The sequence below is a fragment of the Bison bison genome, unplaced genomic scaffold (genome assembly GCF_000754665.1).
Source record: "Bison bison bison isolate TAMUID 2011002044 unplaced genomic scaffold, Bison_UMD1.0 scf7180017864322, whole genome shotgun sequence".
NCBI lineage: Eukaryota > Metazoa > Chordata > Mammalia > Artiodactyla > Bovidae > Bison > Bison bison.
Window position 1 is genome coordinate 7,179,725 of NW_011494894.1, and position 23,396 is coordinate 7,203,120.

The 23,396-nt window shown below is 43.5% G+C and overlaps 1 long non-coding RNA gene and 1 other non-coding gene across 2 annotated transcripts in view; both read left to right on the forward strand.

Moving 5' to 3' along the window:
• The window catches only part of LOC104998079, a 5,758-nt gene extending 3,228 nt beyond the window's left edge, over nucleotides 1-2,530 (forward strand). The window contains exons 2-3 of the long non-coding RNA XR_826410.1: nucleotides 1,283-1,350; nucleotides 1,777-2,530. This is a non-coding gene — a long non-coding RNA (uncharacterized LOC104998079). The remainder of the gene's footprint in view (nucleotides 1-1,282; nucleotides 1,351-1,776) is intronic.
• Nucleotides 2,531-15,507: 12,977 nt separating this feature from the next.
• Nucleotides 15,508-15,580, forward strand: TRNAE-CUC. The gene has a single exon. It is a non-coding gene; the product is annotated as a tRNA-Glu (tRNA).
• The last annotated feature ends 7,816 nt before the right edge of the window (nucleotides 15,581-23,396 follow it).

Below are 23,396 nucleotides of genomic sequence, written 5' to 3' on the forward strand. Positions count from 1 at the left end.
TAACTTATATGCAGAGTACATCATGAGAAACACTGGACTGGATGAAGCACAAGCTGGAATCAAGATTGCCAGGAGAAATATCAATAACCTCAGATATGCAGATGACACCACCCTTATGGCAGAAAGTGAAGAACTAAACAGCCTCTTGATGAAAGTGAAAGAGGAGACTGAAAAAGTTGACTTAAAATTCAACATTCAGAAAACTAAGATCATAGCATCTGGTCCCATCATTTCATGGCAAATAGATGGGAAAACAGTGAAAACAGTGACAGACTTAATTTTGGGGGGCTCCAAAATCACTGCAGATGGTGACTGCAGCCATGAAGTTAAAAGACGCTTACTCCTTGGAAGAAAAGTTATGACCAGCCTAGTAGGATATTAAAAAGCAAAGACATTACTTTGCAAAAAGGTCCGTCTAACCAAAGCTATGGTTTTTCCAGTAGTCATGTATGGATGTGAGAGTTGGACCATAAAGAAAGCTGAGCACTGAAGAATTGATGCTTTTGAACTGCGGTGTTGGAGAAGACTCTTGAGAGTCCCTTGGACTGCAAGGAGATCCAATCAGTCCATCCTAAAGCAGATCAGTCCTGGATATTCATTGGAAGGACTGATGCTGAAACTCCAATACTTTGGCCACCTGATGCAAAGAACTGACTCATTGGAAAAGACCCTGATGCTGGGAAAGATTGAAGGCGGGAGGAGAAGGGGACGACAGAGGATGAGATGATTGGATGGCATCACAGACTCAATGGACATGAGTTTGAGTAAACTCCGGGAGTTAGTGATGGACAGGGAGGCCTGGTGTGCTGTAGTCCATGGGGTTACAAAGAGTCGGACACGGCTGAGCGACTGAACTGAACTGAATCTAGGGGGAGAATGCTTAGTTCAGGAAAAGGAATGACATGAACAAAGGCATGGACGCCAATGAGAAGAAAGTAATTTCACAGATACAACTGAATATACTTTGATAGCCTGAAGGCACTGCTGAGATGCTGTAAGAGTCAGATTACGAAGAGCCTGGGAGCTGCGTGAAAGAATCTGGACTTCATCCTGGAGCAGTGGAAACCATGAAAAGATATCACACAGTAGAGCGACATGAGAAGAGTCACATTTTAAACAGATCTGACTGCAGTATGGAGAAACGATTTGAGCAGCACGGCCACCATATAAATATGTGTGAGCCACTTAGGGCACTTTAACTTTTCTAGGAGCCACTTTAAAAAATAAAAGAACAGATGAAATTAATAATTAATTTTAATAATCTAGTTTCTTTAACCCACAGTACTAGAAAGAGGTATGGAGAGAAGTGAACACGTGGGAGAAGTACTCAGAAGAAGAAATTTGTTACAGGTGAGAACTTACTTTAGTTCATTTGACCCATTAGGATCAAACGAATCTTCCTGAAATATAGCTCTACTTAAGATATCCCCGTGTTTTAATTTTTCCACATTTTTGCTCTTTAGCCACCAGATAAAGCCTAGACTCTTTCGCCAGCAGCCGACACTGCCTTTCCTCCAGATCCGCATCCTCCCATCCACAATGATGGGCCTCTCGGCTCCCACCTGCGGACCCAGTGTCTAAGACCAGTCATAACCTTATGCAGAAGGAATGAAAAGACCTCAGCTCAGTGCTCTGGAATGGAGCATCAGACTTCTGCCCCTCCTTAGAGTCAGGCCCCTGTGTTCCAGGTCTGACTCCTGGCTTGGAAGTCTGCCTGGTCCCTCTGCGGTGGGGGCCTTGCATTTCGCTCTCCATTCCACTTTTTCCTCCTTCCAGAGTTTGGAAGTCTGCCCATGAACCTGAGCTTAGCGGCTGGAGCCTGCTGACTGCTGATGGACCTTCTTATTGAATCTCCCTCCTGAACAAAATTTCTCAAGTCCACCTGGTGCTAGATTTTCCAGTGCCAGCACCTCCCCGCCTCAAGATCTGTCAGCCACCTCCCAACACCAGCTCCACTCACCCAGGCAAGTAGAGTGACCACCTTGTCGTCTGCTGCCATATTCCTCTGAGTCTCCCTTCCAACACCTCGTTTGCAGCCTAGATTTGCCCTACAGCTCCTACCCCAGTCCCCTGGGCAGATCTAGCTTCTGCCAGTTTGCTCTGTCTTTGGCAGTGAACCCGGCCATTTCTAACAATGTTTTGAGCTATAACAATTAACCATCAAGGCCCTGCAAATTTCCACCTACCCACCACTGAAACTTCTTCCTCCCTAAGCTTGTGTACCCTTTACTCCAGTCAAAATCATCTCCCCGTCATTTGCCATTCATGCCCCCCACTTACTAACCTCCCTGATTCACTCCATCCAACCACTCAGGCCGGAAAGGGCTTTCTCCCATTCCATTCCCATTTCCTGAGGGATTCTTACTAAATATTAAGCCTCCAAACATGACAATCTGTAATCTCCTCCCCATCCTGACTGGAAATGACATCCCTCTCCTCTGAACTCCTCCAGTTCATTATCTGGATTTCCAGTGTGGCTTTTATTACATTCTTCCTTCTTGCAAATGTCTAATCTCCCCAAGAATATAAATAAACGGCTTGGGTATAAGATCCATGTCTGATTACTTAGCAAAGCAAAATAGCTAGGGGAGAGGGAAGGAGGGAAAGAGGGACTTGGCTCCATTTCGCAAAATGAGTAACAGTCCATCAAGGATTATAACTGAACAAGTGTGACGGTCAAGTGTCTGCTTGCTGCTCCTGCTGCTGCTAAGTCACTTCAGCCATGTCCGATTCTGTGTGACCCCATAGATGGCAGCCCACCAGGCTCCCCCGTCCCTGGGATTCTCCAGGCAAGAACACTGGAGTGGCTTGCCATTTCCTTCTCCAATGCATGAGTGAAAAGGGAAAGTGAAGTTGCTCAGTCGTGTCCAACTCTTCGCGGCCCCATGGACTGCAGCCCACCAGGCTCCTCCGTCCATGGGATTTTCCAGGCAAGAATACTGGAGTGGAGTGCCATTGCATTCTCCACAAGAGCCTGCTTAACATCCTTAATATCATTCCTGAAACATGGGGGATACAGGCCCCTGTCCCTATAGACGTTAAGGAAATTCTCTGAGAGTCCCTTAAGTAATAATACAATATTATTCTATATAGCCTCTCTATTCAGAGTTATCTCTTTGCATCTCCCCCTCAACCCCAAATGCATCTGGGAGCCCCCACTCCCCCACCCTAAGTCTTGATGGTTCCTAAAGCAGACTTGGAAGAAATTCAGCCACCCAATTCAGATCCCTGCTGTCTCTCCTTGGCACCTACTAGGTCCACAAGTGTGATAAAAGGCAGCACAGCAGGTTTCCCCAGGGATAGAAAGAAATTTGTGGACCCGAGAAACACAGAGCCTCCCACCAGCACAAGCAGGAAACCTAGATTGCCAAGAGTGAATGTTTGTGTTTGTTATTAAAATGGGCAAAGTTACTTCTTGCACCCTGAATAACAGTCAGCCTCTTATTCCCTGTGTGGCAGTACATTCTGGACATGGAGACTGTTTTGCCAAATGTCTATGACACCGTATGATGGGGGAGAGTTAAGCACATTGTGCCATGAGTACTTTGCACATGTTTTCCCGCTTTCCTCTTAGGCACTCCAGAGTCTTCATAAAACATGAGAACTATCTCACCAGATCTATGTACAGGAGGCAGAGTACATTACCAAGTAAAAATCACTAGAATCTGCCAACCACAATGTCTGCTCTACCGGTATTTATCCTGCAATATTAGACACCTGAGTGGCTTTCCTGTCTAATATTCCTGTTCAACTATAAACATATATAGTGTTGAATCCCAGGCCAGGAGGTCTGAAGGCCCAATGATCTGGAGTCCTAAGATGCTAGACAGACATCAAAATGCCAGGTTTTATGAAGAAGCATCTAACGATGAGTAAAAATGCTTCAAAGGCTTTCCAGTGGTTAGTCATTCCTCCCTGCGTCCATGTCTGAGCAATGCACTCCTTTCCCCTGATGAAGCTATTGGTGCTGAGTGTCCTTTAGAAGCATCAAAGAAGATTCTCTAGTGCCTCACAAGTTTGATGGCTTTGATGTTGATGATGAAGCTCTCAAAACTCCATGTGTCTGGGTTGAGATAAAATATGAAGTGAAAGTGAAAGTTGCTCAGTCATCTCTGACTCTTTGCCACCCCATGGACTATACAGTCCATGGAATTCTCCAGGCCAGAATACTGGAGTGGGTAGTCTTTCCCTTCTCCAGGGGATCTTTCTGACCCAGGAATCAAACTGGGGTCTCCTGCATTGCAGGTGGATTCTTTACCAGCTGAGCTACTGCGGAAGCCCTGAGATAACATGGTCAAGCCCTGTCTTTTAGATACTTTACCTGGAACTGGATCCCTAGTATCCTTGTGGCAGGTACCCTGTGGACAGACTACCCTCACAGGGTGGACAGTCCTCGTAGTTAGAACCCACTTCCTTTTCTGACCCAACACAAGTGGAAAATTAACTTTAATGGCTTGGGACAAGAATTATTCTATTGATTGGCTTTAGAGCGTGACAGATTCTCAAGGGGAAGAGCAGACAAGGGAGCTGAGCTGTGAGCATCACTTATTTATGTATCAGATTCCAGAAGCTAAGGCACAGAAAGCACTTTAAGAATAAAAACAGAAACCGGCTACACAAGTCTGAGAAAACATTATTTTTCTTTCTACTCAAAATAGATTTGTAAAATCTTGAGAGTGTAAATGGGCCTAACCTTTTTTAAAGCACCATTTGGTAATATCAATATTAAAAACACACTTCCCCTTTGAACAAGTAATGTCACCACTAGGAATTTACCTGGTGGATATACATGGAACACTTCAACAAAACATTATGTCCGAGGATGGTCACTGAAGCATTACTTTGTCGTGGTTTTACAAATACATCAAAATATCCATCAGTAGAGGGGCTGGTTAAATAAAAATAGCATATCCATATAATGGATTAGTTAAAAGAATGAGATGAATCCGCGTGTGTCAATATGGAAAGATTTCCATAACACTTCACTAAGGGGGAAAAAGTCAAGTACAGTACAGTGTGTATAGCGTGATCCCTTATGTGTTCAAATACACATACGTATGTGGAGAGGAGCACATAATTACATTCAGGCATGTGCAGGAAATCATCTCGGGAAATAGTTAGCTGTGGTAAACGTTGAGTAAAGAACCTGAGATGGGCTGGAGAAACAGCTTAACAGGGCAGGGTGGCATTTGGGAGACAGATCAGGAATCAGAGTAGGCGTCTTATTTGTACTCTCCATTATTAAAAATACTAATAAACATTCTATTATTTGAAACAGTTTCTATCTTCAACAAAATTTGGGTATGTGTCCAAAGAGCAAAGAAAAAAAAAAAAGGCTCTTGGCCGAGAGATGGATAATGCCCTCAGCCAACTCAGCTAAAGAGGAAGTATTCTGGTCCACAGAGAGGGAGAAGCTGGCCTCTGCAAAAACTGTTTACTGTGTATTAGGGTGGAGGGGGAAGTGGAAAGAAGAAGAATTGCCTCATCTGGGTTTTTAATTGAATTTTAATTTTCCACTTACTTCACTTTGGAAAAGGGACTTTGATAAGAGGAACTAGCACTTGCCCAAGAATAGGAGGGACCAAAATGTTGCCCCAGCTACCTAGAAAGACTTGGAAGGAACAGTCTCATCCCTTCCCCACTCCAATCAGAAGGGTGAGAGAGGTGTTCACAGGGAATGTTGACAAAGAGTAGACACTGAAGTAGGAGGCTTGTAAACCAGCCTCACAGGACCCACATCGTCCAGAGCTCCCTTTCTATTGAACAGCATATTCTTTTGTGTTCTTGGCCTTGGGGAAGAATCGCAGCTTCATTAATCCACTCCATAGTCTGGGCTGCTGTGGCATATACCACTGACTACCCAGACAGAGTTATAACAGACAAGACTGAAACTCAATGGAGTCCACTGCACTGAAAGGCTCACTTGCCACCTGACTCTTGTTGTGATATACATGGAGGCTTTCTATGGGTCAAAACCCCCTTCCATGGCTTTTGTTACAGAGCAAGATTGTCCTTATTTATCTGAGTAAAATATCTATGATGTTGGTCTAGATATAAACCCTGTAAAGTAAGCATAACTTGAACACGATTTTCTACCTGATGGACCACCAGTCCCAGGGTAAGCATAGACTGTTCCCCTCTTGTCAGTTCAGTTCAGTCGCTCAGTCATGTCCGACTCTGTGACCCCATGAATCACAGCACGCCAGGCCTCCCTGTCCATCACCGATTCCCGGAGTTCACCCAGACTCATGTCCATCGAGTCAGTGATGCCATCCAGCCATCTCATCCTCTGTCGACCCCTTCTCCTCCTGCCCCCAATCCCTCCCAGCATCAGAGTCTTTTCCAATGAGTCAACTCTTTGCATGAGGTGGCCAAAGTACTGGAGTTTCAGCTTTAGCATCATTCCTTCTAAAGAAATCCCAGGGCTGATCTCCTTCTGAATGGATGGTTAGATCTCCTTGCAGTCCAAGGGACTCTCAAGGGTCTTCTCCAACACCACAGTTCAAAAGCATCAATTCTTTGGCGCTCAGCCTTCTTCATAGTCCAACTCTCACATCCATACCTGACCACAGGAAAAACCATAGCCTTGACTAGAAGAACCTTTGTTGGCAAAGTAATGTCTCTGCTTTTGAATATGCTATCTAGGTTGGTCATAACTTTCCTTCCAAGGAGTAAGCGTCTTTTAATTTCATGGCTGCAGTCACCATCTGCAGTGATTTTGGAGCCCAAAAAAATAAAGCCTGACACTGTTTCCACTGTTTCCCCATCTATTTCCCATGAAGTGGTGGGACCAGATGCCATGATCTTCATTTTCTGAATGTTGAGCTTTAAGCCAACTTTTCCACTCTCCACTTTCACTTTCATCAAGAGGCTTTTTAGTTCCTCTTTACTTTCTGCCATCCCATCCAATTATTCATCACCAGGGCTGAAGAAGGTAGACAGCATCATCATAAGCCTCATTGGATAATTTCTAAATGCTGGAGCGTCTTCAGGGAAGTAGACTTCCCCCAAGCCAGGTTACTTCAGCTAGTTACAGTATAGGGCTAAGAAGGCCAAAGTCATGAGCTTATTTACCCTGAGGGCCAGTTAGCTTTGGTCTGTTTCATGATCATATTCTGTATCTCTCAACCCAAACATCTGTTTCAAAAATGGATGCCCCTGATGACAAGGGAGACTGGTCCAAAGTAAAACAGATGTCTGAGTTCAAATTCACCATGCTTCTGGAAAAATGACACAAAGTATAACAAAAATATTAAAATTATATCACCTGTTATTTGTTCCAAAGAAATCAGGAAAAATAACACCAAGCAGACCTCAAAGATCTGCACAAATGCCAGACTGGTCATCAGGAAGAAAATAGCTATTTACTCACAGAGCTCACTTTTGCTTTAAGAAGAAGGTATCATACTATAAACCTATTTTTCCACTAAAATATTTTGAGAAAATTATTTCACTTAGTATATACAGAATGTTCTACTTGCTTACAGGTATTCCCTTAGGGAGGAAACTGAAATCAAGATGCGTTTTATAAACTTCTATGCCCTTGGTACTCAGTCACTTCAGTTGTGTCCAACTCTTTGTGACTCCATGTACCATAGCCTGCCAGGCTTCTCTGTTCATGGGATTTTCCCAGCAAGAATACTGCAGTGGATTGCCATGCCCCCCTCCAGGGGATCTTCCCAACCCAGAGATCAAACCCAAGTCTCCTGTGTCTCCTACATTGCAGGCAGATTCTTTACCACTGAGCCACTGGAGCACCCCTCTATGCCCTTTATATCTCTTTAAATATTTTATATTAAAAAGTAAACTGAACATTTCAGTCATTATTTGATCTGAACTTTTTTCATGCTAATTACTTTTTTTATAAATTGGTATTTCTTCTAATTGCTCTAGTTCTTTCCTCACCAATATGTTCTTCACCCATATACTAAGGATAAAATACCTTCTTTTTTTCAGTTGGTTCACAGAACCCAGCACTTATGCTTTTCCACCATTCATAAAAAGAAACGAATTTCCAATCTATCCTTCTTCACACATCTAGCTCCTCGCTTCTGAAGTTCCCAACACGATCCACAAACATAATCAATATCTGAAATACCACATGTGCCAGTAGCTGAAACACAGATGAAGACCTAGAACTGGGACTTTCCTCGTAGTCCAGTGGCTAAGACTCTGCGTTCCCAATGCAGGGGGCCCAGGTTCGATCCCTGGTCAGGGAACTAGATCCTACATTTTGCAACTAATAGTTCTCATGCTGCAACTAAAGATCTCACATGGTGAAACTAAGAAAAAGAAAAAAAAAAAATATATATATATATATATCCCACGTGCCACAATCAGAAGATCCTACACACTGCAATGAAGATCAAGGATCCCACAAGCCACCACTAGGACCCAATGCAGTCAAATCAATACATGCATATCTCACACTCTCACCTTGAACCAGATTTAACATTGAGGGCCATCTTACATACCTTGAAATCTGAGCACATCTACAACTGCAAGCTCTCTGATCTCAAGATAATAATAGATTCAGTTCAGTTCAGCCGCTCAGTTGTGTCCAACTCTTTGCGACCCCATGGACTGCAGCATGCCAGGCCTCTCTGTCCATTGCCAACTCCCAGAGTTTACTCAAACTCATTTCCATTGAGTTGGTGATGCCATCCAACCATCTTATCCTCTGTCATCCCCTTCCCCTCCTGCCTTCAATCTTTCCCAGCATTAGGGTCTTTTCTAATGAGTCAGTTCTTCACAGCAGGTAGCCAAAGTATTGGAGTTTCAGCTTCAATATCAGTCCTTCCAATGAACACTCAGGACTGATCTCCTTTAGGATGGACTGGTTGGATCTCCTTGCAGTCCAAGGGACTCTCAAAAGTCTTCTCCAACACCACAGTTCAAAAGCATCAATTCTTTGGCTCTCAGCTTTCTTTAAAGTCCAACTCTCACATCCATATACGACTACTGGAAAAACCATAGCTTTGACTAGATGGACTTTCGTTAGCAAAGTAATGTCTCTGCTTTTTAACATGCTGTCTAGATTGGTCATAACTTTTCTTCCAAGGAGCAAGCATCTTTTCATTTCATGGCTGCAGTCACCATCTGCAGTGATTTTGGAGCCCCCCAAAAAAGTCTGTCACTGTTTCCCCGTCTATTTGCCATGAAGATTGCAATACTACAAATAAAATTCACCATTTTTAATCCCTGATCTCAGAAAAACAGGCAGCTACACTGCTCCCTTATGGTAGGAATCTGTCCTCTGGGGAAGAGGGAATCTCGCTTTCTTTATTTTCCTTCAGGTCACCTACAGTTGTCCCTTGAAAGACTGAGAAAAGAGTCTACAGCGGCTCCCAGATCCAGGGTGCCAGGTGTAGGATCCTGCCAGGGGTGGGGGTAGGGAGCTGGAACAGGACAGAACCTTCTCGTTCAGAAATTACTCCATCTATCATTGCTCATTTGTCTTCAAAGGAGCACTGAAGCCAGGCCTCAAGAAAAGAACACAGCTAAATCTGTGGAGGTCTGTAGTGACCTGAGCAAGTATGTCACCCTGCTCAGAGAGACTTATGCTGACCACATATATCCTTTTTTCTTTTGTGGTTACACTGTGTCTTTGTTGCTGTGTGCAGGCTTTCTCCAGTTGCGGGGAGCAGGGGCTCTGGGCATGGAGGCTTCAGTAGGTGTAGCATGTGGGCTCTGTAGTTACGGCTCACGAGCCCTAGAACGGGCAGGCCCCAGTAGTCATGGCACATGGGCTCTAGCTGCTCCTTGACATGTGGAGTCTTCCTGGAGCAGGAATCGAACCATGTCCCCTGCATTGACAGGAGGGTTCTTATCCACTGTGCCACCAGGGAAGTCCGGACCATGTGAATCTTGATCCAAAACCTGAGGCATGTGGTTTTACCATGGATTCTTCCCAACTTCTTTCAAGAACCTCTCCCAGTTCTCCATGGGCTGTTGAGCTCCCTTATAGTTTTTCTGTCCACCCTGACAAAGGACAGGAACATAATATAAAATAAGGTGCCCAAATCCCATGGATGGAGGAGCCTGGTGGGCTGGAGTCCATGGGGTCGCTAAGAGTCCGACACGACTGAGCGACTTCACTTTCACTTTTCACTCTCATGCATTGGAGAAGGAAATGGCAACCCACTCCAGTGTTCTTGCCTGGAGAATCCCAGGGACAGGGGAGCCTGGTGGGCTGCTAGTCTATGGGGTCGCACAGAGTTGAACACGACTGAAGCGACTTAGCAGCAGCAGCAGCAGCATTCCCTGCAAACCATGGAGGATGGTATATACCATCATTGTACTCAGTAAAACTGTACACAGTGTATAGTCTCCTCTCCCTACTTGTTTATGAGGTCACTGGGAAAACTGCTACTCTTTTCATGGCTTCCCTCTCCTGTTTACCTTTTATATCCCCCCTTCTCCCTCCCCTAGCTTTTCCCTTCTTCTCTATCCTATAGACAGAGCCCCTTTTCTTCTCTACTATATAATTCTAAACATAGGCTCTGCCAATAACCCTAAGCTATTGCTGCATCACGCTGATTTGCACCAGCTGTGCCTGATGGCGGTTAACCCACACGTACAACAGAGCCTTCTTAGATCTTCCTCTGAGAACAAGATTCCGCATATACATCTAAAAGTCATAACCAGAGAGGTGGAAACTGAGCCAAGAATAAATAGATCCTGCTTTGAACTACTGATCACATTAACTATGAAAAATAACACAACCGGAGCAAAGAAAAGCGCTACCCAGTTCAGTTCAGCTCAGTCGCTCAGTCGTGTCTGACTCTTTGTGACCCCGTGAATCGCAGCACGCCAGGCCTCCCTGTCCATCACCAACTCCGAGAGTTCACTCAGACTCACGTCCATCAAGTGACGTGCTACCCAGAGGTGTAGCTTAAAGATTTTTCTTGGACACGTACAACAAACTAGTAGGTGATTTGCCCCCTCAAACATCCCACTCCCTAGTTTAAGGTCAATTCTCTCAAACTAATGAAAGGAAAGCCCAACTCAGGGCAGGGAGCTCAAGGAAGGGAAGACTTTCTCATGAAGAATTCAAGGGACAATAAAAAGTATACTCCTACATAGAGCTGACTCACTTCACTGTACAGCAGATACTAACACAACATTGTAAAGCAACTGTACCTCAATTAAAAAAGAAAAAGAAAAAACTAGAAGACCTTAAAAAAAGTATGCTCCCAAATAAGAGCATCAAGAACTTTATCATGTAACTAGACTTTGCAAAGCTTAGAGTCTTTGAGACTCTTAAATAGCTGTGAAAAACCAAGTGCATGGAGCTGGGAATTAGCGTATAATGATGTTATTCTGCAATTTTGGGCAAATCACAATCTCAGATCATCAGTTTTCCTATCAGCTCACTCCCTGAGGAGTCACTGGCAAGGTCACCAGCTGGTTTGTGCATACTGAATTGTCTGGCCCATTTACTTTCCATTATGAAACCATGTGTAACGGTCCTGTGTCTGAATGTGATCAGGTCATGTGGATGACTGTCATTAGAAGGTAATCATCCTTCTTCATCTCTGTCCCAGTGCGACTGTGTTCCAGATTTATCAAACCAACTTCCATTCTTCCTAGCTCCATAGGATAATGAACAAATGCCGTTAGTTTTGTTAAGAGAAAAATCTTCCAAGTTGTAAAATCATTTATTAGTTTCAAAAATTCTGGCTAACCTCAAGATCAGGGACACAACGTAATTCATCTGATGCAAGAGGACATCAGCAGTCTAAGAAAAATATGTTATAACTAACTTTTTGTTACAAAGCTCATCTACTTATAAATCAGGTTCCCAATGGCTATCTTCACATCTGTTTCACTGTCAGTCCAGGAGGACATTAAAACGAGTCACTGCTAACCATCTCCTGTTGATGGCAGGCAGAAATGGTGTACTTTCGCTCAGGACAGCTTCAAGCCATCTATGAAAGTTCTTAGGTTGAAAATGTGTAGGAGACAAATCTTCTATACTTATTTCACTCACTAGGAGTACAGTTTCTGTCCACTAAAAATAGCAACATAATTTCAGGCCCCCCAGAAAACACAGCATCCCATCAATCTTTTAAGTACTGAATGATCAGTACCTAAGCATCAACAGCATTAGTACAAAAATGGGGACCCCACCAACAGTGTCAGGCGGGGGTCTTGATGTTTGGAGGACAAACTCTCCTCCAGAGTCGCAACACTTTTACAGATCCTCATGATCTGACTCGTGCCCTCCTTTCAAGCCTCATCACCCCCATCACTTGCTGTCTTGAATCCTATCTTCCACCCACACTGAACTACTCTTCATTCCCCTATCCCCCACCCTCTATGCCTTTTACATGCTTTTCCCTCTGCACCTGCAAAGGACTTCCTTCCCCACCCCCAAAATGAAATGGTCCACCTCATCCATTTTCCATGTCTCATGTGTATAAAATCACTTACTCCTACACATCATTTATTACTCTTAGCTTCTCCACACCTCCCAAATTTAGCTAAAATATGCCTCACGTGTACTGCTTTACAAGCTTGTGTTTTAATTACTTTGATCACATCTATGGTGCTTTTGTGAGAAAAAAAAAAGTCTACATTCCCCACTAGACTGTAGGCTCCATGAGGCAGGGGTTATATCAGTCCTATACATGGCAGTTACTCAACAAATATCTATTGAGTAAATGACTCAATTCACTATTTTATATTTAATAAGATAGGAATGAATTTATTTTAGATGTTTTCTTTTTTTAAGATAGCTGTCATTTTATTCAACCTTTTTGTTTTGACACTTTCAATTTTTAGAATTGTAAAAGATGCCAAGAGATACAAATATATAATCATGTTCATATTACTGCCATCTGGAATTGACAAATGTTAACAGTTTTATATATTCCAGTCTATTCAAGACTGCTTTCAAAGGGCCAAAACTCCAATGATTTTGTTATCAATCCTGAGTTAACTAGAGAGAGAGAAACAGAAACAATATTATTAAGCACTTATGTGCCAGTCACTGCCCTAGGTTTATATACATTGCATATTCAACCATCCTAAGTGAATATTATTATCCACACTTTATGGATGAAGACACTAAGACTTAGAAGATTAACTACTGACCAAGATAATACACCCAGTAAATGTTACTACCATGTTCCAACCAAGTTCTAACTAAATCCAAAATCCTTGGGGCTTTGTCCTTTATTGTCTAGATCCTCAAGTCCTGTCTATACCTGGAAGGCATTTGCACTTTTTGACCCAGGGAATGTATTTTCACATATGTTATTCATCCAATTCATTAAAAAAATGTCAATTAAGTGTCTACTATGGATTGTGTACTGTTATCTCATAAACTAGCAGAAAATTAAGTTAACCAGGCCACTGCTTTCACAAGAATTTTGGGTAATTCAGCTATGAATAAATTAAGTGGTGATATAATGCCAAGGAAGTTTCTCCACTGCAAAAGAAACATGCAACCATCTAGGCAAAGAGAAAATAGCATTAAAAGGCTGAACAGACTACCTTCCTGTCCCTGCCAAAGGTTAAGGATGACATATGACAAGCTATGCTCACATTAGATGGCCCCTGGAAATTTACCTTGGTCCTACAAGGACTGGAATGTTGTGGTTGTGGTGGGGAAAATCTTTGCAAGGTGACTAGATATTTAAGGGTCATATTTAAAAATCGCTGACCACTTTGCTGTACCTGAAAGTAACACAACATGGCAAATCAACTATCCACCAATAAAAACTTTAAAAAATAATAAAATAAAAATTTGCTGTCACTTATGATTTCTACAGTGTCCTATATTTCTGTCTTAACAATTAAAAACATGAAACTTAGGGGTAAATAATTTGACTTAATATATCTTCTTGGCTCTCAGTTCAAATTCTTATGGCTGCTTAACAGTCAGCACGTGTGTGGCCCTGTAGTTCACACGAAAGAAAGTGAAAGTCACTCAGTTGTGTCTGATTGTTTGCAACCCCATGGACTGTAGCCCGCCAGGCTTCTCTGTCCACGGGAGTCTCCAGGAAAGAATACTGGAGTGGGTTGCCATCCCCTTCTCCAGGGGATCTTCCTGACCCAGGAATGGAACTTCGGTCTCCTGCATTTCAGGCAGAGTCTTTACTGTCTGAGCTAGCATAGGGTTCACTTAAGCCCCTGCACATTCTTTCTTGTGGTCCCTGCCTTTCAGAAAATGAATGACCCAGTGTTTCCTGCCCCAAAGGGACAGCCTGTCCCTGTGTGGATACTTTGTATCCAGGGTCTTGCTCCATTTCTTCCAGTAAGTCCAGGGGTGTTTGGCAATCACTGGCTTTGTAACTGTATTGTCAGCAGTTTTGATTTCTCTTAATAAATTATAAAACTTCTGGACTCCCAATCGAAATCTTGGCTCTTTCTTGCTTTCCCATATCTACTATCCTCCATGATTCCTTAAACATAACTTCACCTCCCACTTTGATAGAGCACAATTCCTCCATCACAGTGTTTCAAGTCTTTTTTTTTGCCATTTTTAGCTTCCTTGATCAACATTTTTACTTTGAAACAATTCAGATTTGTCCTTGCACTGCATCCAACCTACTTAAAATGAATGTTTTGAGTCTGTAAGCACCATATGGCCATAAGGGTAAACAGGAGTGGGTGGAGAGGTTATTTTGCTTACTGAGGACTCTTTTCATCAGGCTACTTGCTTTCATTGTCACTGTACTTTTACTACACACATATGGCGTTGATTTCTCAGAAATCCAGTAAAATCCTAATGGTTCCCATTCTTGGCAAGTACAAGCCACAGAGTCAATCACATGGTTCTGGGCCTTGGGTCCATCCTTCCATGACAGCAGAGGAAACACCACTAACTGCCAGAAGTTCTGTCACTTGGGTGCTCTTCTCAGAGTAAGCACCAACAGGTGAGACAGTTGGTTTTCTGTCCGTTCCTTTGTTCATTCATTTATTCATTCAACAAATGTCTCAAGGGTGTAGTGAAATAACTCTGAATAAAACAGACATAGTTTCTCAGATTAGGAGCTCATAGTACACTGGAAAAGAATATAAAATAAATGATTGCCATATAATGTGATAAATGGACATGAAGGAAACACAGAGTACTTTTTAGAAAATTAAGAAAAAAAAATGACAAGGGCATATAACACAGACTATAGAGGTCAAGGGAAACTTCCAGAGTCTGAAGGATGAATAGGAGTTAGCTGGGCAAAGGGGAAGGAAGGGCACCCTAAACAGAGACTAGAACGTCATGTGCAAAGGCACTGGGGCCACCAATATCCCCTTATCAGAGTCCAAGTTTTTAAAGCATGCTAACCCTTTCCTTGGAGAAGGGAATGGCAACCCACTCCAGTATTCTTGCCTGGAGAACCCCATGGTCAGAGGAGCCTGGCGGTCTACAGTCCATGGGGTCACACAGAGTCAGACGTGATTTGGTGATTAAACAACGACAACCTTTTCCTACCAGCGACCTCCTGTAAATCTCTACCTTTCTGAAATTTTCTCCATCTATAAAGGTTCCAGGGGGGTTCCCTGGTGGTCCAGTGGTTAGGATTCTGCACTCTCACTGCAGAGGGCCCAGGTTCAACCCCTGCTTGGGGTTGAACTAAGATCCCACAATCCAGGCAGTGCAGCCCCCCCCCCCACGCCCCCCCCCCCCCGAAAAAAAAAGATTACAAAAGATTATAATGTGTCTTGAGATTCCTAGACAAGGGTTTCTCACCAAGTAAAGCAGGTAAATTTCTCAAATGTCGGGTCACAGGAGAAGAATTTATAGTAAAAGTTTTCCACTATTTCCTCTCCTGGGCCCCTGAAAGAGGACAGGCCTTTGGACTAGCTACTCAGTGCTGTGCGAAGCAGTACAGCTTCTCCCCAGATAGCCTACATTTGTAATCCAAGGACAAATTTAAATAAATACCGTTTCTTCTTCATTTTGTGCCCTCGAAGGGGAGATAAGCCTAAAGGACAGAAGACAATTCTTTCCCTTTCATGGGCACTGTTTCAGTTTGTGAGCTCCTCTCCCCCAACCCCCTGCCTCTTTATTACTTCATGCCAAGCTTGTCCTGGCAATAATGGAGTTTTCAAGCGAATAAAAAAAGACCCTGAGGTTTACAGTGAGCACATTTTGGAAAACAACGAGCTGAAATAGAACTGCTTCGCACACTTTTTCTTGGGATCTTAGACTCACATGAACACAAGCCCCATGAAGGAATGGTTTCCAAGCCCTCAAGAAACTGGTCTTTTTCTTTCTTCCTCCTTCCCTCCCTCTTTTTTTTCCTCCCTCCCTCCCTTCCTAAATTCACCTGGAGTTTTCTTTACTCTCTGTAGTAAGGTACAAAGAAATGTTCACATCTAACATGGTGAAGGCAGGGTTTGTTCTAGGACTGGGAGCCAAAGGCCTGTGGAGGCTCAGTCGTGTCAGACTCTGCGACCCCATGGGCTGCAGCCCACCCAGGCTCTTCTGTCCCTGGGATTTCCCAGGCAAGAACACTGCAATGGGTTGCCATTTCCTCCTCCAAGGGATCTTCCTGACCCAGGGATTGAACCTGCATCTCCTGCCTTGGCAGGCGGATTCTTTACCACTAGCGCCACCTGGGAAGCCCGGAGCCAAAGAGAACAGGCTAAAGTGGTTGCAAATGTCTAACAGAGTTTTACTGGAGAAAGCTCTCTACCTACCACTTTTATCCTCCTAAAAGGCCCTGGCCTTTCCCCCTGCAAATGGTCACCTGACCCAAGTCAGCAGGTAGGATAACAGAAGGTTGAGAACCCAGCCCGCCCACACCTTTCCAGGAAGACGTCCCTGAGGAGCACACTGCCAACTGCCGTCGCCCCTCCCACACTCTCGGGGCTGAGAAGGAGGAGCTGAGTGGGTCTGAAATACCCTTATCTGGACGCTGCCCAGAATCATTTGCATATATCAACACAGTGCTGTTTAGTTGAGGTTGATTTTTTCCTCCTGGGAAAATCACCCACAGGAACCTCAGTGAGGGCAGTCTCATTGGAGTCAGGCAGCTGTGTCTACCAGTTCAAATCCCCTAGTTGTTTAAAAAAAAACACTGAAGGAATCCTGGAGTATGGGCCTTCCAGAACGTGGGGGCAATCCTGAATTCAGATGGCAGAGGTCAAAAAGTGACTGCTGTAAAACTGGCAGGCTGATAGGGTGTGACATTTTATACTCCTCTGTCCTTCACTGATTCATTCAATAATAAAAGTCTACATCTATTGCTTATTATGTACGAGGCACTGTTCTAAGCTCTTTGCATGCACCTTGCTCTGGCAACAAGAGCCAAGGGTTAAAAATAAGAAGATACAAGGTGGGAAGATTGGAGCTGAAGAGACTTCCCCAGTGGTAGGTCTGTGTTCCGTGGTGATAGCAGACTGTTTGGTGAACAGCATCTCAAGGGCGGAGGGAAACTTTGAGGTGATTCTGGTGGGCTTACTGTCCAAGGACACAACAACAATTCAGGGAATGGGTGAAAATACCCAGGTTCCAAACAATCAGACTGTTTACACAGTTGGGCCCCTATCAATGGCTTGGAATATGTGGAGCAGAATTCAGTTATGCAGGGAAAAAAAGAGCTAGGACAAACGTAGCAGAGGTTTAGGGCTTCACTCAAACGGAATGGAGTTAAGGGCAGGGTGCAGTCTCCATGAGATGTTGTGATACTATGTGGGAAAACTGAGATGGAAACCCAGCCACACACACTGGGAAAAACATTTCGAGGAATAAAATAAAGTTATGACTCGATGGGCACGTTGTTGCTTATTCCCATGAGATACTGCCGAGCCAGGCAGAGAGCAAGCCTGGAACCATTTATTACACTGAAGATGCCGACCTGACCAGGATGAGATGAAGTCTGGGAAGGGAAACCAAATGTAGAATCAGGGTGATGTACATAATTTTGGTAGACAGTTTCATGAGAAGATAAGGGTATAAATGAAGAGACACAAGCTTGAGTTTGAATCTTACTCTGCCACTTACCAGTTATGTATCTTTGAGCATGTGCCCTAACTTCTAATCTTCAAAATCCTTACGCAAAATATTCCTATGGGACTTCCCTGGTCCAGGGGTGAAGAATCCACCCGCCAGTGCAGGGGACACCGGTTCAATCCCGGGTCCGGGAAGATTCCCTATGCCTCAGGGCAACTAAGCCCGTGCTCAGCAACGAGAGAAGCCACCACAGTGAGAAGCCCATACATACATGAGAGTGGACCCTGCTCACCGCAACCAGAGAAAGCCCAGGCACAGCAAGGAGACCCAGTGCAGCCAAAAAGAAAAGAATAATAAGTAAGTAAGCTCCTAGTTAAAAATATCCCTATGGTTGTGACAACTGAATATACTGCGGAATATAAAAGTGCCAAGGACAGTTCTGACACAGAGTAGGTGCTTCATAAATGATACTTTCTCTCCCTCCCTTATAGACTCCAGTTGAATATTATTAATATTTGGTTTTAATATTCCATTTCTCACTACTGATGATAATGTCTACCCTGTTGATCTCAGTAAAAATATTTCAAAGCATGTTTATATGTTAATAAGTTCCCAGGCAGGACACGTCTATCCCTTTGCCTCATATTAAAGTTTGTGGCAGAGAGAAAAAGAAAGTCATTCAGAATCACAAAGAAGAAGCCTAGCACTATCTTTGAACCACATTCTTTAAGGTCAGCAAAGAGCTGGCTCTTCAGAGAGGAATAAAATGCACACCCACTGCTTGTCCAAATAGTCATCCAGTTTCTCTCTCTCTCTTTTTTTTTTAATTCTCTCTCTTCCTGTCTCTCAGATGAGAATGATTTAATCTCCAAACTATGCATGATGACACATACTGTTTCTTCCTCCAAGAATGTGATGTTACAATGTGAGGCCCCATTCCAGAACTGGATTGAGAGGGAGAGGTCATATGTCCAGTCTCCATACAGGCATTCACTAGTTGAATTTCACACAGAGAACATCTCTGTTTCACAGCCACAGAGAATATTGCTTATCTTGGCAGGCTCCTCACAAATGCAAGACACTGAGCCCAGATAAGCAGTGCGTGATGAATGAGTCAGTGCAATTGCAATCAGTAAAGACCCAAACAAACAAACAAAACCCCACCACTGACCACGACCCAACGGCCAATGAAATAAATCACCTTTGTACCAGAGATGGCAGTATTTTGGTTGCTGTTAACCTTTATAGAAACAACATGTTACTATGAAATCATGATCACATGGTCACGTAATTGCTATGAAAATGATTCATCAATCAACCATCAGGTATTTATTTCAACTGTGTACAGCAGTATGTGAGTGCTTTAGGGTTTCTAAGTGAAGTCTAATTAAAACTAATGGAGATGGTCTATAAGACAGACAGCCTAGCTTGAAAGAGAGAATCACCATCATGAAAAAACAATACCCTCAAATAATTCCCAGTTGAGCACTGACTAGCCGAGTGTATACAGAGAAGAAGGAGATCAAAGTGCCCGAAAAAGGTTTTGAAGTGTTCCAGGCCATCCTTCACATGTCTGACAGAGCAGGATTTCTAGAAAACAAATCTGTGTCACTACCCCTGCCTAAAACCCTTTACTGACTGCCCAAGGCCCACAAGACAATTCCTGAATTTCTGAGTGAAGCGTATAAGTCTTTTCATTATTTGGTGCTTCTCAGCTTCATCTCTTGCCATTTCTCTTCTGCTGCAGACGCTCCCAACTGTAGGACGTTCTATTAATAATACTGCCCTTTACGCAATTTTCCCTCTTCTGGGAATATTTGCTCAGATTCCTCTTCTAAAATCCCTTATGTTGGGTTAACTTCTACTTTTCCTTTAAGAATGAACTCAAGCCTTACTTCTTCGCCGAGAAGTTTTCTTTCCCTGACACCCACACTTCCATGAGCATACTCACACCCATGTGGGATTAATGTTCCCTGCTGTAGGCTCTGAAAATGCCTAGGGACGTATTTATTACATACAACACTCATCACACTGCATTGCAATTATTGATTGATTTAATGCCGTTCGCCCACCTAGTTCCCATTCTTTAGTATCAACTTTGCATGCATGCTCAGTCACTCAGTCGTGTCCAATTCTTTGCGACCCATGGACTGTAGACTGCCAGGCTCCTCTGTCCATGGAATTATCCAGGCAAGAATACTGGAGTGGGTTGCCATGCCCTCCTCCAGGGGATCTTCTCGACCCAGGGATCGAACCCAAGTCCCTTGTGTCTCCTGCAGTGGCAGCCAAGTTCTTTACCACTAGTGCCACCTGGGAAGCCCTGAAATATGCATAAGGATGATAAACTCCAAATTTAGGATAGTGATTACCTTTGGGGGAGGAGGAAAGCAAATAGAATTGGGTGCCAGGGCCAGGACTAGGGTGAGTAAGCAAGGCACCTAGCATGCAAAATACAAGGACAGATTAACTTCCAAGTCTGTGCAAGTGCAGGACATAAACGTGAGAGTGGGCACCTCCTTAAATTCTGTGCCCTCAGCACCTCCCTTTCTGATCCTAGTCTTGAGCCTATTAAGTGACACACACAGAGACTTCAAACAGCTTTCTGCAGAGTTTTACTGCTTTAAAAAACAAAAAACTAAACTCTGTTGTGCTAGTATTTCTATAGAAAGAATTTATAGTTTCTTCGTCTGGATCTCACATATTTAAGACTATAGCTATTTTACTACTTTCTTGGATTGGGATCATGACGACATGCAGATATTAGAGATTTGGACACCCAACGCAAGTGCTCGGAGGCCTTGGTATAATGACTGCTCGTGAAAGATTATTTTCCTTTTAACAGAATAACCAACAGAAACACATGTGACCAAGCTTGGAAGTGAGGCCCCCTCTCCCATTGTTTTGCATTTTGAGCAAAGAAATGTGAGAATGAGAGAGGAGAGACCAGTTTGGAAGTTATACCAGGGGTAGGGCTCTGACTAGTTTCTGCTGACTTGGTTCTTGTCCTATTTCCAAACATAGTTCTCCAAATTCCCATCAGTTCTGCGAACCTCCCAATATCCTCCAATAATTTGCCAGTTTCTTTAAATTAGAGTCAATTCCTATTGCTTGCAACCAAGGAGCCCTAACTAATACTTAATCTCACGCTGTCAAAGAATGAATTTATATAATTCCACATGTGTTAGTCAATCCTGAGGAATCAATTTTCTCACCACAATTTGATTTCCCATGTATGTTTGGTAGGAGTCTACAAAGACAAATGCCTACTTGCATGTTTTAAGTCCTATCTGTCAGGGCTACCTCCCTTGGCTGAATGAATCGCTGTGGAGTTATTAATGCCCAAGGAACATAGGCCTGACTTCTTATTCTCTAGCTGTGGTTGTGCCTATGGCCCCTGAATAAAAAATTGCCAAGCTGCACTAAGAATGAGCATCTCAAATCTAAGAAAACCCATCATTGCACTAACTGTGTCGCTTAGCGTTGTCTTACCTCCTCTGTCTTTAAAACTTCCCATATCCGAGCATGATCTTCCACCAGCCAGTGTCCTGTGCTTTCTACCTTGGTGGAAAGTTTGAGTTTAGACACCACATATGCAGGCTCTCCCAAGGGCTTCTCCTCCATCTTGAAAGAGCCGGGCAGGAGGCATTACGGATCTGTGTGGAAGAATAAAGTGGGATCCAGGTTAAAACATTACATAACAATGAGATGGCAGAGCAAATTATCATGCCTGATTCGCGGATAGTGAGACCATCAAAAATAGTATCATAATAGACACTAAATTTTATGGACACTTTTTATAGTTATTCATGATTGGCATTTTAATGCAGGCTTCTGGAGAAAGGGATGCATTTTGATAATGGACAAAGTGATAAAATTTTAAAGCAAAGTAAAAAGCATCCTTCGCCTGTTCTATCTGCTTGTCACTTTGCTCTGGTCCCTCAGTAGAAGACATGAAAATGGGTGGATGTAAGACACACCTGGGCTTCCCAGGTGGCTCAGTATCCACCTGCCAATGCAGGAGATAAGAGAGGAGGGTTCTAGCCCTGGGTCGGGAAGATCCCCTGAAAGAGGAAATGACAACCTACTTCAGTAATCTTGCCTGGAGAATCCCATGGACAAGGGGTCTGGTGGGCTACAGTCTATGGGGTCGCAAAGAGTCAAACTGAGCACTCAAAACAAGCCTGAAAGATGTTTTCGCATTTCCATGCCATGCGGGGCATGTGGGAAAAGCACTGGCTCTGGGGTCAGGAGTTTTACTCTTTAAACATCTATTAAATACTTGTTTGTTCCAGTCTCCATGTGAGGCAGACACAAATAATTCCGCAGTTTGGTTCTTAACCTTAAGAAGTTTGCTGTCTCTGGACAGAAAGGGTTGTAAACAAGTAATCACCACGCAGTGTCTTACAGCACCGTGTGTGAAATGCCACAGTAATCATGCTTCTAAACTGCAGCAGAAGCAAAGAGGAAGGTTCTCTTTTCACATTTATTAGCTGTGTTAACTTCTTGAGCCTCAGTTTCATCAGCAGTCACTCTAGAGACAATATTTAAACATTGACACCAGTTCTATAAAGTCTATTTCCTTGACAGCTTTCCACCTGCCACTGGTTTGTTCAGAATCACATTATACCTGCCCAGCACCACACTGCCCTAAGAAATCTCCTTGCCTTTATTCACATTCCCGAGCCCATCCTTCTGAGAGTAATTGTTCTAAAAAGCAAGTCTGATAATGATGTTCCACCTACCAAAATCTTTTCGCAGAGATTAAAGTCCAAATTTTATAACACAGCATCCAAGACTTCTCTACCTTCTTCCTCCTACCATGCCCAGCAGCCTCCTCAACCACACTGTCTCTGTTGTTTAAACTGCTTAAAGGGACTTTCCCGGTGGCTCAGTGGTAAATAACCTGCTTTGCAATGCAGGGGACACAAGTTTGATCCTTGGTCCTGGAAGATTCCACATGCCACAGAGCAACTAAGGCCATGTGCCGCAACTGCTGAGCCTGTGGGTCACAATCAGGAAGATCCCACGTGAGACAATGAAGATCCTGCATGCTGCAACTAAGGCACAGCCAAGGAAATAAAGAGGTTGCAGGCGTCTGACTCTTTTACAACCGAAAAAGTTGACTTAAAGCTCAACATTCAGAAAACGAGGATCATGGCATCTAGTCCCATCACTTCATGGGAAATAGATGGGAAAACAGTGGAAATGTGTCAGACTTTATTTTGGGGGGCTCCAAAATCACTGCAAATGGTGACTGCAGCCATGAAATTAAAAGACACTTGCTCCTTGGAAGAAAAGTTATGACCAACCTAGATAGCATATTCAAAAGCAGAGACATTACATTGCCAACAAAGGTCCATCTAGTCAAGGCTATGGTTTTTCTAGTGGTCATGTATGGATGTGAGAGTTGGACTGTGAAGAAGGCTGAGTGCTGAAGAATTGATGCTTTTGAACTGTGGTGTTGGAGAAGACTCTTGAGAGTCCCTTG